The following is an 11755-nucleotide window of genomic DNA, read 5'->3' as shown; positions in this document are numbered from 1 at the left end:
CCTCTCAGCCTTTGTGTGATTTGCTGGCACGTTAAAAAGTAATGGCATCGACCCTGAAGCCATTAAATTGAGTTTATTTCCCTTCTTCTTAAGGGGAAAAGCCAAAGCTTGACTATAATCTCTACCCTCAAATTCCATAACAACATGGAATGAGTTAAAGAAAGTGTTCCTTTCTAGGTACTTCTCGTCGAGCAAAACTGCATAGCTAATGAACCAGATTACACGCTTCAGGCAGATGGGCGGTGAATCACATTTTGAAGCATGTGAGTGATATAAGGAATTGATGGGATCCTGTACTCACCACGAATTAGATAAGTGGTTAATCATTCATACATTTTATAACGGTCTTCTTTATAACATAAGAATCATTATTGATACCGCAACTGACGGGGCTCTGATGAACAAACCATTCAATGATGCATATACTATGATCGAGAATATGGCTCAAAACCACTACCTGTGGGGGAGTGAATGTACTATTATAGAAAAGTCGCAACTAAAAGGTGGTATGTATGGAGTTAGTAGCTTCAACCATGTGAATGCAAAAGTCGGTGCCCTTACTCAGAAAATTGATAATTCGAGCATTAATCCCACAACTACCGTAGATGTTGTGACTCTCAAATGAGATATTTATGGAGCACCTGAACACATTATTGTTCAGTGTCAATTGCTAGTTGATCCCACCTAGACTAGATAAACTATGTGCAAGGTAACCTGTACTCCAACACGTACAATTTTGGATGGAGAAATCATCATGATTTCTCATTCAAGAACAATGACCCTACCTTTGTGCCAAGTCACACACTCCTTGTTGCTCTTAGAAAGTCAGACCTTGAGGTAATGATAGAGAACTTCATCATGACCCAGGAAAAATAAGGACTTTAAGAACCAGAACATCCATAATAATGAATTGATAAGACAATTAGAAACTGAGGTTGATGCCATGAATAATCATAACAAGATGCTTGAAACACAAATTTCATAAGTATCCCAACAACAAGAGTCTACAAGAGCCCCTGCTGTAATTTTTCCAGGGCATCCTCAACAAAACCTAAAAGGGCATGTGAACGCTATAACACTGCAAGGTGGAAAAGAGCTGGAGCTCGTTGCTAATAAGAGGGGTGAAGGAAAGGATACTATGTGTGAATTTGTACCATGTTGGAAGGAGGTAGATCCAGCACCAACTACGAAGGATGTAGTTGAGAAATAGTCATATTTTCCTCCCTCACTATATAAGCTCCCTATTTCGTTTTCGCAAAGATTACTAAAACCCAAGATAAAAGACTATTTTAGAAAGTTTGTTGAAGTGTTGAAATTTTTTTATATCAACATTCCTTTCACTTAGGCATTGCCACAAATTCCATCTTATGCCAAATTCCTTTAGAAAATTCTATCAAATAAGCATAAACTGGAAGATACCGATATTGTAGTGTTGACACAAGAATGCAATGCTATCATCCAAAATAAGCTACCTAAGAAATTAAAAGATCCCAAGAGCTTTTCAATTCCTTGTGTTATATGCACAATGAATTTCAAAAAATCTTTGTGTGATCTAGGGGTGAACCTGAGTTTAATGCATTTGATGTCTATGAGAAACTAGGTCTATGTGGTATGAAGCCAACAAGAATGACTTTGCATCTGGTAGATATATCAGTCAAATATCATGTAGGAATTACAAAGGATATCAAGATAAGGATAGGACAACTAGTCGTCCCTACATACTTTATTGTAATGGATACACAGGAAGACACTAAAATCCTAATCCTACTAAGTAAACCCTTCCTTGCCACAACCAAAGTAGTTATAGATGTTAAGCGTGGGAAGCTCACATTAGAAGTAGGTGATGAAAATATAGAGTTCCTATTGTACAAACTTATAAAAAGACATACCTTTAAGAACTCCTACTGCATATTCGACCTAGTCGAAAACATGTCAATAACTCCCCCTCTGAAAAGTTTCCCCTGGCATAATGAAAGCACACCTAATGAGTGATACCATCCAGGATAGAAAAGGAAAAGAAGCTAAAGCTTATAAGAAGGTGCTAGATGGAAGCCCTGCTATTTAAGACCATAACTTTAAGAAAGAAAACTTAACCCTAGTACACAGGACGACCCGAAAGGTGAAGAAGAAACCTCTACCATAAAAACCTCAAGTATGAACCTCCTCATAAAAAGAGAGACAAAGGTAAACTATATGGGAGTTGGTTCGATATGTTCAAATATAATCCTAAAGTCGTTGGGCATGATGTTTAGCAAAATGTCAATGATATAAGTCTGAAAGAAGCACCCATTTAATTTAGAGGGTCATGAAAAGTTGAGTTATCCTACACTAAACAAAACGCTGTGTGGGAGGAAACCCACAATGTTTTTTTTAATGTTTTTTCTATGTTTTTTCTTTTGTTTGTTTGAATTTGAAAAAATTAAAGATATTGATCGCTTGACACCTATCATTTGCATGCAGACGTGAATCTCTAGGTTCTACCCTTCCTTTCTCACGCTTTCGTCATTACATTTTGTACAATGTAAGATTTAAGTGTAGGGGAGGAATTTCCCGCTTTTACTAGTATAGATTTATTTGCTTTCTAATTAGGATTTCCGTGCTTTATAGTTTAGAATTTTAATTTTGTTGTTAATTTAGTGTTATCAAGTCAATGCATGTGTTGTCGAGTCATTTATGCGTGTAATTATGCTATGTTATTGATTCCTCCCATTTCTTGAAACAAACAACTTTTTTTGAAAAGTATTAGGATTAGTGGCTCACTTTGAAAGTATATAGGTTCCAAAGGAGGAAAGGCTAAGGTTAAGGACACTTGGGAAAAACTTTACAAAATCAGTATTGTCCCAACACCTAAAGCCTCTCTAATATGGATATCAATTTAAATACATGTTGTGTCATAGTCTCAAATTTTCATTTCGTAGTAATTTTCATGTAGTTTATATATCCATCAAGGGCATACTCTATAGTTACACATTAAGTATGATAGTCGATGAACATAAGCAAAACATTTGAAGCGTACAACAAATAAAAAAGGACAATGGCTTATACTAAGTTGGGTACCCTCACCCCATTACTTAGCCCAACGATGGTTGAACCTCAAAAATCTAACAAAAAATGCATCTTTGATCAAAATGTGAAAATGCAAAAAGATGAATAAAAATGCTAATCGGTTTTCCTACCATGTGTGTGACATTTATATAGATACCTAAGTGCCTTAATGTGTCTGTCTCGAATGAAAGAGGGAGAAATGAATAGGAGAGTGAGACTAAGATACAATGACATGATTCGAATTGGTATGTATAGAAGAGATACATTTGTCCGTAAAATGCGATTTGTGTTATCACAATATCCTTAGTCTAAAATTTAATACTTATCGAACTAACATTTAACTTATCCAATTTTGGAACCACGTATGAGTATTTATGATATTGATTTTCTTGAGTCCTTTTATGTTAAGTCGATGCACTTTACATGTTTTATATGCAAGCTAAGTTGCTTGAGCACAAACAACGATTCAAGTGTAGGGGAGTTTGATCACATGTAACTTGCATCATTTAATTAGAACGATTCACACTTGTTTTAGGATAAATTCTTGAATATTTATGGTGTTATGATGGTTTTATTCTTGTATTTTCGGTACTTGTCATTTAGAGGTCTCTGTGAAGAAAGAAAATGATGAAAAACCGCAAAAAAGGCAAGAAATCCAAGTTTTTGACTGTCATAACGAGTACAACAAGGCGGTGATGCCCGTCATGCCATCAGACAGAAACCCGAGAGCCAAACAAAAGGAAAATCAGGAGTGCACACTTGAAGACCATGACAGGCAAGTCGTTAGCCTTGTTGACACCCATCATGGCCCCATGATTCAGAACCTTCTCCCATGTGTCATGACAGGCAAACACTCATACATGATGTCGCCCAATATCAGAATTTCTAAATTTTTCTCAACATAGTGCTCCATGATTCAAGTCATTTTCTGCATGATTTTATGCGCTTTCAGAGTCCGAATTAGCTATAAGTACCCCCTGTAATAAAGAGAAAAGGGATCCAAGCTTACGTTTATCCATACATTCACTGATTAAAGCATAAAGATACCACATTGGGGATGTTTATGCCAATTTATATTCTACATTATTGAAGTTAGTTTGTTGATGTATTTTTCCATTCTGCTATTGTTGTTGTTGTTAATTTCTGCATTGTTATTTCAAGTTTATTGCTCTATTAGATCAATAGTCTCCCTTTATAGAAATTTATTTATGCAAGTTTCAATTTTTATTCACTTTCAATATTTTTTTTTTACTTTTACTACTTCTTCAATTATGTCTTATTTAGTTGCACGCTTTTTAGTTATTTACTTTACTATGTCTGAGTAGATATATATATATATATATATATAGGGTCTGAAACATGAGGACGATTTACCGGTAAATTTCATAGGAAATGCTCAATTAGATTAAATATAATGAGAATAATTATGTTTTTTCAATTTTTGTGTAAACGGTAGAAAATGTTTGCTACAAAAGTAGAAATAAAGAGATACCATTTATACACATACATGGGCGGTATCAGACTTAGAAAATCGAACGATCAGTTCTGACAGCATGCGAAAACAGGGTCATAATTTATCAAGAAAATACTTAAAATTTCCATTTTGAAATATTTGATTTAAAAAGTAAAAAATTACTACGAAAGTAGAAGTTAGACATACTGGTTGCGTATCGAAAGAGCGAAACCGGTATTCGACATCATTATTCAAATAATTAATTTCAAGGCAGTGAAAGCATTTTGAAATTAATTGAGGATTTATTTTCAACTTTAAAATAATTTTAGATATATTAATTTCATTGCGAAAGCCGATTTTTAACGTATTTAGGAATTCGGTGATGGACACGCGAAAGCGGACAATGTTATTAATTGAATATTTTCTACAAATTAGTTAGCTGCATTTTGTATAAATGGAATTGGTCGACGGGAATCACCGTTTTGGTCCCTTACTTGTTATTTGATTAACTTAAACTGATTTATCGAATTATTTACCTTTTCACTAAAACAAACCATACACTTAGCCTTAGATAAACACTGTAGTAACATATAGCGGTAATTGACGATTGGTCTCAATGAGATCGATAATATTTTATACTAAAACTGATAAAGTCGCGCACTTGAGTTCCTATTAGTGAGTCACTGTAATATTTATATATATCCTTTTCTATTTTACCACATCCTTAAGAGATGCATTGTAATCATTAATAATGTGGAGAATGTGATATATGTGTTGTGCAAGTATAATTGTTAACTGATTTTGATGATAACAAGTGTCAAGGAGTTTCAATGATGATAACTATAACACCCAAAAAACCCAAATATAATTTATAGAATAGTGCATAAAATATGAAGATAACAACTAGAGTGTCACATTAACAACTCCAAACTTTAATTCCAAAAGGGCATAATTTTAATTCAAAAAAACATAACATTAATAACTAAGTCATTTAACTAACTTAAAAAAATAAAACATAGTAAGGTAATTTATTCAACATAACTTAAAGACGTAGAAAAACCAAACTCGATGTTACAATATCCGAGCAACATCAGATACATAACTAAACAACTGATAAAGATACGGCGAACATGAGCATAACAAACTAGTGAAGCGGCCAACTATGACATCTTTGATAAAAATAGTTAATCACTCCTCATCCTCAATCCGGGAATCACCTGTGTCAAGTACAATAGTAGAGAACATAGAAACACGAAAAGGGTGAGAATGCATTCCATAAGTTTAACAGTGTATAAGCAATAAGGATAGTTCACATAAAATTATAATCAGTCAATACATATGTACAATATACAAGTTATTATGCAATGCATATTTCCTCTACTCCCATCCATGTGGTACCATCCTACAACCCTGGATATTAGAGTTATGTTATAGAGGGATCCTTAACAGTGGACTAAAGTCCCACAACACTGGACCAAAGTCCTAAGCTAATCTTCGATATGCATGATGCATTATGCTACAAATGAATGCAAACAATCTCCAAGTGAGCCTCTTTTTTCCCATTATCAATTATCAATCACAACACTGGACCGAAGTCCCTCAACATTGAACTGAAGTCCTACAACAAGACTCTACATGCATGTCGTACCATTATGGACAACACATGTCCATCTTGCTCCCGAATTCCCATCATAGAATCAAAGCACACCAAATCGTTACTAACAACTTTAGTAACGCTTCACCGATTCCCATGTGGAACCAGCTACTCGCTCCTGAATCTACACCATCGGACTAGGGCATACAAAAAATGGACTGAAGCCCGTACACTATGATGCATGATTATCAACAACATAATATCACCAAAATTATTACCATAAATCACCAAATTATGCATAACATCATAACAATTGACTAATTCAACAATCAATAATAAACAACAACAAAGTATTTCCAAAAATGGCCAAACAGTAGCCTAATCACAATACAATCACAAAAATTGGAACCGATACTCAATTCTAAGCAATTGAGTGAATGATGCTCATTATGGAAGCATGACGGGTTACCCGTCACCAAGGTAATGTCTGTCATCGCCCACACCACCTCACACGTCATCACTATGACGCCCGCCTCACAAAATTGGGTACGGGGACCATGATGGTATACCCGTCAGCGCCTAAAAGGCCATGACAACCTTGTCATCACGAGGGTGACACTCGTCACCCTGAAGCAGAAACATAACCTACGCTTTTTTCCATGGAGTTCAATTCTGAACTACGATTTTCCCTTTCCATCCCTCAAATCAATCAACAATGTTAGGGAGATATTATCTAACATAAAAACATAATAAATCCAATAACTAACATGCATTTTCACCGATTAATCATGGTTTTTACATGTTTTATTCATCAAAATCACTATAAACATAGAAACACCAATTCATACCATTTTCACCAACAAGAAGACACAAACTCCCTGGTAAATCAGTACTTGAAATTCAGATCATACATTAACTAATTCATACAATTATTGAAATCAACTCATGCACATTAATCATTCATCAAAAGGGAGAAATTTTTGAAAAATTTAATGGGATTAAGGACTTCCCTATACCTAATCATGCATTCAACATAATATTTGGAGTAATCCACATTTGGATACACTTTTGGAAAATCGCACACCCCAGGTAACTCACCAATCGCAACTTTGCTTCTAGCCTTCATAGAAGCTAATATCATAAACACTTCAACCTTATCCTTCATGAACTCATTCACTTGCTTAGAAGACATAAATAACTCGTCACTCACATCAAACTCTGGAAATGACACTGACTTGTCGAAATAATTGATATGAACATGGTTGAACTCCAACTAGTTCAGTAGAAGGATAACATCGAGTTTATTCAAAGGTAGATTGACTAAGTCATCCCAAAACTCTTACCATAGATAGTCATCGGACAATTCAAACACACCCACAACATCATCAACAAACCATTAGTTGGGGTATCAATAACCATACTCCCAACCATTAAAGACAACTTCAAACCTAACCTCTCAACACAATCAAGCGAAACAAAATATCATGTTGCACCTTTGTAAATAATAGCAATCAAGGGAACACCATTAATAAAACTTGTACCTCGAGTCCATCTATCTGAGCTAGTAGTCTCTGACCCATTCAAAGATTTTTTTTTCTCTCCACACTAAACCTTCTTTGGTTTCTGACAATGAGTACTAATGTGACCCTGTTCACCACAGTTATAACAAGTTAGTCTATCACCCTTGCAATCTGCAATATAGTGACATGTCTTTCCATATTTGAAGCACCTCAAAACCTTATTCTTGATTTCACTAGCACGGTGGCCCGAATCGCCACACTTGAAACACTTGATAAAAGCGGGAGTTCTTCCCCATTTGGCTTTTTCTCATATGAAACTTTATGCTTCCCTTTGTCACCTGGAGCACTGTGTGGATTCACACGATACTAATTCTTTCCTTTCTTCTCACTAAGACTCTTATAGTGAGCAAAATGGGCTCTACTGTCCTCATCTTATATCCTACACTTATTCACCAGCATAGGAAATCGGCAAATCTCCTGATAATAAATACCTTTCTTGATCTCAAGACGCATTCCACTTTCAAACTTGATGCACTTCGACCCTTTAGCAGCCACGCCATTGTAGTGTGGACAAAACTTCACCAGCTCTTCGAACTTAGCAACATACTGGGTAACTGTCATATTTCCATACTTTAACTCGAGGAACTCGATTTCCTACTTACCGTGCACGTCTTCTGGAAAACACTTCTTCAGAAAATGAGTCCTTAACACAACCAAACTAACCTCATTACCAATAGCCTCTAGTCTTTGTCGCGCATTGTCGCACCAGTCTCCGACCTCTTCTGACAACATGTGAGTACCGAACTACACCTTCTTAACTTCAATATAAGCCATCGCTCGAAAAATATTCTCAATCTCTCTACAGGCCTACACACCCTCTGGATTATATCTTCCTTTGAATAATGGCAGATTGTTTCTTTGAAACTTCCCTAATCCACGGAACTAATCACCAGCCTGATTATGCAGATCCTACAACGCCTGAGCCATTGCCTCCAAAGCATCAAAAATTTCTCAATCGTTTCTTCCAGCCATTCTATACACCACCAAAAAGGCATTATAAGAAGAAATGCATCGATAATGTTCACACACTCGTTGCATACTAGGGAACAAATAACATGTCAAAAACTTGGTCGGATGGACCGACCTCTGAAACCACTTTGTAACACCCTAACAACCGCAACTCGAAAATAATCAAATTTAAAACAAACATGCACATAGGGTGTCAGGAAAACACAACATAAACTTGTTCCATAACACAGGTTAGACAAAATATGTAATAACTCAATCATCTGATATCACATACTTGTCTGCCCATAGGTTCATCGCAGTGGAGAATAAATCGATTAAAGTAACTCAACAACACATAACACTTTCTTTAAAACATAAAACTTGGTTATGACAGAATAACACATAACATAATAATTCACGAGAATAATGCTCGCCTCAAATACTTCAAAGATGATAACAAAAATAAAATTCGCCCACCCAGTGTTACAGATCAGAGCAACAAAATCTAAAACATCGCATAAAACAGAAAAAGGAAGAATAACCTCTAAGCCATCCTCCAACTTCTAAGAAGCTACTCATTTACCTACACGTTTATACCCCAAGAAGGAGCACAAAAACACACAAATAACAAATAGGTGAGGATACATTCAGAATATATAATGATACAAAAGTATGAAAGGGAAGCCTAAGCAAACAATCAACAACCACATATCTGCATACACGTCATTCCAACACCATTCATTCACATTCACCACATGAGTATTCTCAACCTCGAATATCAATATAATCATTCAAATACATATGTAATTAATAACACCAAGACTCTACATGCATGCGGTACCATTATGGACAACATCAGTCCATCTCGCTTCTGAAATCCTCCCATAGAACTAGAGCACACAAAATCATTACTAACACCTTTAGTAATGCTTCACTGATTCCCATTTGGAACCAGCTATTCACTCTTGAATCCACACCATCAGATCTGAGCATACAAAAACTGGACCAAATCCTGTACACCATGATGCATGATTCTCAATAACATGCAATATCAGCAAAATTATCACCATAATATTACCACAATCATGCACACCATCATAACAATCGACTAATTCAAAAATCAATAATAAAAAACACCAAAATATCTCCAATAATGGCCAAGCAGTAGCCTAATCACAATGCAATCACAAAAATCAGAACCAACACTTAATTCCAAGCAACTGAGTGAACGACGCTCATTTTGGCAGTAGGATGGGTTACCCATCACCAAAGGGATGCCTGCCACCGCCCACAACACCTCACACGTCATCACCATAAAGCTCGCCCCACCAAATTGGGCCTGGGGACGATGAAGGTCTACTCATCAGGAAGCTGACGCCCGTCAACACCTCAAAGGCCATGACGACCTGGTCGTCACGAGGCTGATGCCCGTCACCCTGAAGTAGAAACAGAACTTGCGTTTTTGGCCATGGAGTTCATTTTAAGAACTTCGATTTTCCCTTCCTAACACTTAAATTGATCAGCAACATTAGGGAAGTATTATCTAACATAAAAACATCATTTATCTATCAACTAACATGCATTTTCATCAATTAATTATGGTATTTACAAGTTTTATTCATCAAAATCACTATAAACATAGAAACACTAATTCATACCATTTTCACCAACAAGAACACACAAATTCCATGGTAAATCAGTACACAAAATTCAGATCATACATTACCTAACTTATACAATTACAGAAACCAACTCATGCCCATTAATCATTCATCAAAAGGGATAAATTATGAAAAATATAATGGGATTAAGGACTTCCTTCTCCCCAATCATGCATTCAATACCATATTTGGAGTAATCCCCCTCCCTTACCTTGGATTTTCCAGCAAAAACACCTTTAGGCTTTAACAATTCTTCTCTCCAAAATTCTTACTTTATGTACTAATCCCCAAAAATTATTACTAACTCCTTCTTATTAGAAACCTAGGTCTCCTCAAAATTATGATTCCCACCATGTCCTCACGTATTCCTCTATTTACCAAAATACCATTATTAACTCTAAAATTACTTTAATAATAATAATAATAATAATAATAATAATAATAAGTATTCCTCATTATTCTCTAACATTATTTTATTCTATTATTTAATAAAATTACTAGAACTATGCATACCCAAAACATTATAGACGAATACTAACCCTTTAAACACTGTTCAATTGTATATATAATTTTATTTAAAACAATTAAATATATGTAAATTCAATTAAGTAAATAAATTAGAAAAACGAGGTTTTACAAGTCACACGTCATCGCTGACAATTTAGAGGACGGGTGTTTGTTCTATGTGCTGATGGTTGGTCCATCACTAGTCGGATGCCCGTCATCGCTGACGATTTGGCATCTTCCTCCCCCGACACATGATGATTGGCCTGTGACACTAGTGACAAGTGTCACTACTGTGTAGAAAGCAATTCTGCATTTTTCCATTGAAATGGATCCAGATTTCAATTTTATCAATCAAATTGATCTTGATAGAACATCCATAACTCGATTTTACACATATAATAATAGATTGTACATCAAAACATCAAGTAAACATTTTTCATCTCAATCAATCACAATTTTTTCATCAAAGCATAACATATCATATGAACAATAACAAGAATTTTTTCATATCATATACCCACATAAATTTCTCATTAACAGTAGTAAATATCATTATTATTAACATGGAAATAGAAATCAATCATCAACCTAATTGTGGAGGTTTTGCACAAACCTCACATAATTCAATCCACACATCATAAAGAAGGAAAAGGGCAAGGTCATCCCTTCTATACCTTAGGCTTAACTCCATTATGAAATAATCTTCTCCCCTTACCTCGATTTGCAACAAAGATTGAAGCTTTCGCTATGGAATTCTTATTCTCCTTCAAAATCTCTCCCAAGGTTGCCTCTTTCTCCTCTTAGCCTTTTTCTCACAAATTTTACGTATTGAGAACTCCCTCAACTTTTCTTTCTTAAATAAAAACCTAGTTTCCTTTTATTTTAATTAATTCTTCAAACTCCCCTCAACTCACCAATTCCACCCACCTCCTTATTTTAATTAAAAGTCTATTTTTCTCCCCAAAAT

At 35.3% G+C, this 11755-nt stretch overlaps 1 non-coding gene across 1 annotated transcript; it reads right to left on the bottom strand.

Annotated features, from left to right (window-relative positions):
- Window positions 1–203: 203 nt before the first annotated feature.
- Window positions 204–309, bottom strand: LOC127134110 (small nucleolar RNA R71). The gene has a single exon (XR_007807880.1). It is a non-coding gene; the product is annotated as a small nucleolar RNA R71 (small nucleolar RNA).
- Between the last annotated feature and the right edge of the window lie 11446 nt (window positions 310–11755).

Source organism: Lathyrus oleraceus, chromosome 3 (genome assembly GCF_024323335.1).
Source record: "Lathyrus oleraceus cultivar Zhongwan6 chromosome 3, CAAS_Psat_ZW6_1.0, whole genome shotgun sequence".
Lineage (NCBI taxonomy): Eukaryota > Viridiplantae > Streptophyta > Magnoliopsida > Fabales > Fabaceae > Lathyrus > Lathyrus oleraceus.
This window is presented reverse-complemented; position numbering and strand designations above follow the sequence as displayed.